The following is a 5,043-nucleotide window of genomic DNA, read 5'->3' as shown; positions in this document are numbered from 1 at the left end:
CAGGTCTTTTCTCTACTTTCTAATATATGACAGGGGAATGATAGTTAGTTTTAGCAGTGATTGGTAGTTCGTCGCTATTTTCTTGGCTTCTTTTGTCCTCAAATGATATAGAAGGCAGTCAAGTTCCACCTCTATTTTGTTGTAATTTTTATAGGACCTATTAGGGTGCATACCTGAAGGAGTGCATCTACTGGTTCAGCTGAAAAATTATCTCTATTAGGTTTTTGCGTTCGGGTTTGCATGTCACTCGTCCTTGGTATGCTCAATCCATCTTGGCTGCTCTGCTTGCCTACTTCTCCTCTTCAATTCAGGTAAATGGAATGTTCTTTTACTTGTCTGTGGAACGAATCTTCTTTTACCTGTATGTGCTCTTTTCCATAGCATCTCGGTGCTCTGAGCACTTCATCTCCATTTATTTAGCAGGTTATGCGATCTCCTGTGTTGTCGCGTCCCGATCTCCTGCTTTGTTGCATCTCTGTTCTGCTCCTCGAGGTTCGCTTGCTTGTTGTCCAGCTAAAATGCATATTTATGTTCCTGTACGTGTTGTCATGGTGTTTAAAACTTTAAATTGCTGATTGTTTTAATTTTCTGGATCTGGGAGGGCTTCATATGTATTGTTTGGCCTCATGCTGCTCATATTTCATGTTTGCGTGTGAGCGGGATGTGTCCGCTTTATTTCAGTCGTTATACATGTTTTGGATGTTATGGTGGCGGTATAGCGCGGTGTGCTTTCGAGATAATTTTTGGAAATTGTGTTGCTCCGAGATAATTTCTTATTTGAAAACATTACCAACATGGCATCAAATTAACTTCACACAGGGAAAGTTATTTTGCGACCTGAAGATATGATTTATAGGCTTACCTCGATATCTCAGGAGTTGACACTGATTTGGTTCAGCCAGAAAAGGATTTGCATGGTGCGTAGTGGAGGTTCTTCTTAGTTGCCTTTTCAATTAGCTGTCTTGGAATTTGATTATATGCATGTATGACAAAATTAGTAATGTATGTTTTACTTCAGTTCAAGCTAGCATCACTCAGATCTATATAAAATAGGAAGTTCTGCCTACACAATAATCTGTACTAATTTTCAAGAGCAGCTAATTGTGCAATATGAATCTTAATTCAGGTTAAGAATAATTGATGTCTGCCGGATTAACACATGATAGATGCGTATGCTCGAGCATCATATATTTATTGAACTAACTATATCTCAAGAAATATTGTATATCCTTTGAAATTACCTTTTAAGGGCCCTTTCTGATTAGAAACAAACCGTCTGTTGACTGCGCCCTTAAAGTTGGATGACTTTATGTTTCATGTTTGATTGTTTTCTCTCCCACCGTGCAGGTGAGCCCATCCGTTGCTTTCGACGCCACGAGCATGAACGAGCTAAGAAAATGGAACGAACAGTACGGCGAAGGCGGCAGCAGGAGCAAGTCGCCGTTCGGGTTCGGCACCTAACATGATTCCGGTAACGATTTTGCCACTGTATCACTTGTAGTACCAAATGTGCCCTGATTTAGCCATAGGGAGTCAGATCAGTGATGGCGCTATTCCTTTTCAGCTTCGATGCCGGCCCTTTTGCTTGTAGCGGCCACTCTGCTCCTTCCTCTGGTTTTTGGTACTCACCTAGAGCCTCTTCGAGCGGTGCTATGGTGGCCCTGTATCGATAGGCAGACGCCTGACGAACACCGAAGTTTCCTGAGCCACAGCAACTGGGTCGCCCGTTTCTAATGTTGTACTGTTGTCGTGTCCCAGCGGAGGCCTGACCAAACTATACATAGGTACAACTATTTTGTACCAAGAACAGCCGACAGTGTACCGTCTCTGAAATAAATCACATGTTCATGATTTGATTTGATGATGGTCTTCTGCGCAGTTAGCTGTTGTTCAAGAGTAAGCGAGATGCTTTATCTTTTTGTATGAGTTGCCAGATTCATTTTTATGTCTCGTGTTCCACACCTCAATCAATCACTTGTGTTGCTGTAGCCGTTTCGCTGTCGTTTAACAGCCTGGGTGTATTGTTTGGTCTTGGTTGTACGCCGGGTAAGAGCTGGTGCTTGCTACGTTTGTCTTGTCCTTTCGTGGTTCCAGACTTTTTTTTTGAGGAAGTGGTTCCAGTCTCTAACCGGCAAGTGCAGCTCGTGCCATTCACTATTTCTATCTTGTAGTTTTTATATGGTGTCTTGAGGTTTCTTAAATTTCCGTTATGTTTCTAAAAAAATTCCTGCACCTGCAAATATAATTTATAACATTCTAAACATGCATTGCACCTTGTAAGCTTTTGCCACGTTAAGAATTGCGATGAACACATAAGAAATACTAGGATAATTAGTTGTGTCTTCACAATAATGTGCGGGTTAAACTGTAGCATATCTTAAAGCTCATTTAAATTACAGTTTATTTCTAAAATAATAATAACATTGAAGTATCTTTCTAAACATGTTAATTCTCACAACAACCGGTAATATTAGTTGAACGTGTCGTTGCACGTGCAGCTTACTAGTCGCAAAAAGAAGAAGATAGAAGATGAATTACTTTGCCAGCCGGTCCAGGATTTTGAAACGTGAGTCCATAACTACCCCAAACGCCTGGGCGTCCTCCGGGCGTTGGGTTCCAACTGCATTGCCCATTTACCGCTCCGGGCATGCGTGGGCCATCCAACTGTAGCAAAAGGCACATCAAATGCAAATACAACACTGAATGCAGTTCCTAGTTCGAAACTTGAGGTTAGGCGACGGTAGAGATTTCAAGAGAATTTGGACGTGAGAGCCAAATTGAACATCCATTTTAAATGGTGCATATTGAACATACAAAAATTTTAAAGTTAAAATAAGTTAAAAAATGAAATACCTTTGTAATAGATGAGTTTTCATCTAGAACCCCGATACTTCGAAAAAGATTGTCTAATTTGTACACAAAGTGTATCTAGTTTTTGCAATAACCGTCTCAACTTTTTAGCACATGCTATATAGGTAAAATTATGATATCATGTCAAGTTTCAATATTTTCATAGTTCATTTATAGTTCTTTTTAATTTTAGGGCCATTTAGCTTAAAAAATCATTAAATACATAAAAAATAGCAAATGAAGTCACAAAAGGGTTAAAAATGATGATGTGGTTTTAAATGGTGCATATTGAACGCATAAAAAGTGTGGAGTTAAAATATTTTATAAAATTAAATCCCTTTGTAATAAATGACTTTTTTCCTTCGAAATCATGATACTTCGAAAGAGATTGTCCAGTTTGTACACGAACTAAATACCCGGGTCGTATTAAGGGTCTACTTCCTTAACATAGAACAATGGTATCGGTTTTTTTGAATCTTTATGTGTTTATGCATCAAAATAAATTAGGTTAACAAAAAATATTAGGTTAAACTATTTACTTAACAGAAAAGAAAATATAACATTATTAGGTTAACAAAAAGTATTTTTATAATATTCTTTATTTGTAGTTCTTTTCTATTTCAGAGTCATTTAGCTCAATACACTCATTAAAATAATCAACCAAAAAGCTTTTATAAAACTTTAATAGCAAAAAGAATCAACTAAAAATAATCAATTAAAATATTTTGTTATGATCAACTAAAATAAAACTATAATATTCTTCAATAACAAAAAGAATCAACTAAAAAAGCTTTTATAAACCTCTAGTTATGATCAAAATAATATTAACTTAAAATTTATGCAACTAAAATTATTAAAGTGTTTTTTTTAAAACTTCAATACCAAAAATAATTTTCATTAAGTATTTTTTGTTAAAAACTTTAATAGTAGAAAAATAACATACAAAAAATGACCGCCTACTCATACGACTAGAAACCCATCATATGGGCGAGGATGGAGGCCCGCGGGGCAAGTCAGCCCAATAGGGTAGTGATGAAAATTAGTCTTTTAGTGCCCACTTTAGAGAGGAGCTCGGGATGGTAGCCGCAACCGGGTTTATAAACCGTTGCGAGCGGCCTTCGCTTGGAGAGGTGGGACTAAACTTCCACCACACCTCGACCGTGCGAGCAGTAGACCTTTAGTCCCGGTTGGTGGCTCCAACCGGGACTAAAGGTGAAATTTCGCCAGCTGAAAGGGCGTGAGCCCAAGCCTTTAGTCCCGGTTGGTGGCTCCAACCGGGACTAAAGGCCCTCCTTTAGTCTCGGTTGGAGCCACCAACCGGGACTAAAGACGAAATTTGCCAGCCGAAAGGGCGGGAGCCCAACCCTTTCGTCCCGGTTGGTGGCTCCAACACAGACTAAAGAGGGCCTTTAGTCCCGGTTGGAGCCACCAATAGGGACTAAAGGTTAAGGTACATAAGCGGTCACGTGGAAATGAAATACCCAAACCTCTTCTTTTCATTGCCCGACGCCGCCACGTTGTCGCGATGCCGTGCCCCTCGCCAACGTCGTCGCCGACACACTAGCCGTGCCCTGCCCCGACGCGCGCGCGCCCTTGCCGCGCCGTGTCCGACGTGGGCTACCCCAGGCCTCGCCGCCCACATTCCCTCCAACCGATGTGAGGCCACCTCTCTCACCTCACCTCCCCCCTCCGGTGACCTTGCTCCGGCGAGCCCTCGTGCCCCTCCCCGCAGTTCCTGACCCCATCCCTCCGACTACCGTGCCGAGCCGCACCAGCCGCCTGCTCCCACGCCGCACCCCCTGCGCCGCTCTGTCGTGCCGCCCCGAGCGCCCCCGTGCATCGACCATCGTCTGTTTCAAATTGAATGTTTGTTTCACCAGCGTTTGAATCTATTTGGCGCTGACCAAGCTTACTACTACAACTATGTTTATGTGTAATCTTACGTTAGATTGTGTAATGCTCTCGTGCTGTTCAGAACCGTGATCTCCTAATTGTGCAACAATGTGTGTAATCGACTAATATCCCACTCGTATAGATTTCAATCTCTTGTCGTTGCTACCTTTAGTACTGCTCAACACTTTATTTTCACATGAGAACAAAGTTGAAACTATATATGGATTCCTGTTGCATACTATTAGTATGGGTTATGACACTCCTAAATACGCTCAGGTCCATTGTTGCCAATTTTTTGGA

At 41.2% G+C, this 5,043-nt stretch overlaps 1 long non-coding RNA gene across 1 annotated transcript; it reads left to right on the top strand.

Moving 5' to 3' along the window:
* The first annotated feature begins 1,266 nt into the window (after positions 1-1,266).
* LOC123398191 lies at positions 1,267-1,859 on the top strand. The gene is made up of 2 exons (XR_006610105.1): positions 1,267-1,471; positions 1,565-1,859. It is a non-coding gene; the product is annotated as an uncharacterized LOC123398191 (long non-coding RNA).
* Positions 1,860-5,043: the final 3,184 nt, after the last annotated feature.

Source organism: Hordeum vulgare, chromosome 5H, assembly GCF_904849725.1.
Source record: "Hordeum vulgare subsp. vulgare chromosome 5H, MorexV3_pseudomolecules_assembly, whole genome shotgun sequence".
In the NCBI taxonomy this organism is placed as follows: Eukaryota; Viridiplantae; Streptophyta; class Magnoliopsida; order Poales; family Poaceae; genus Hordeum; species Hordeum vulgare.
The sequence above is the reverse complement of the archived record's forward strand: the minus strand, read 5'-3'. Positions and strand labels throughout refer to the sequence as shown.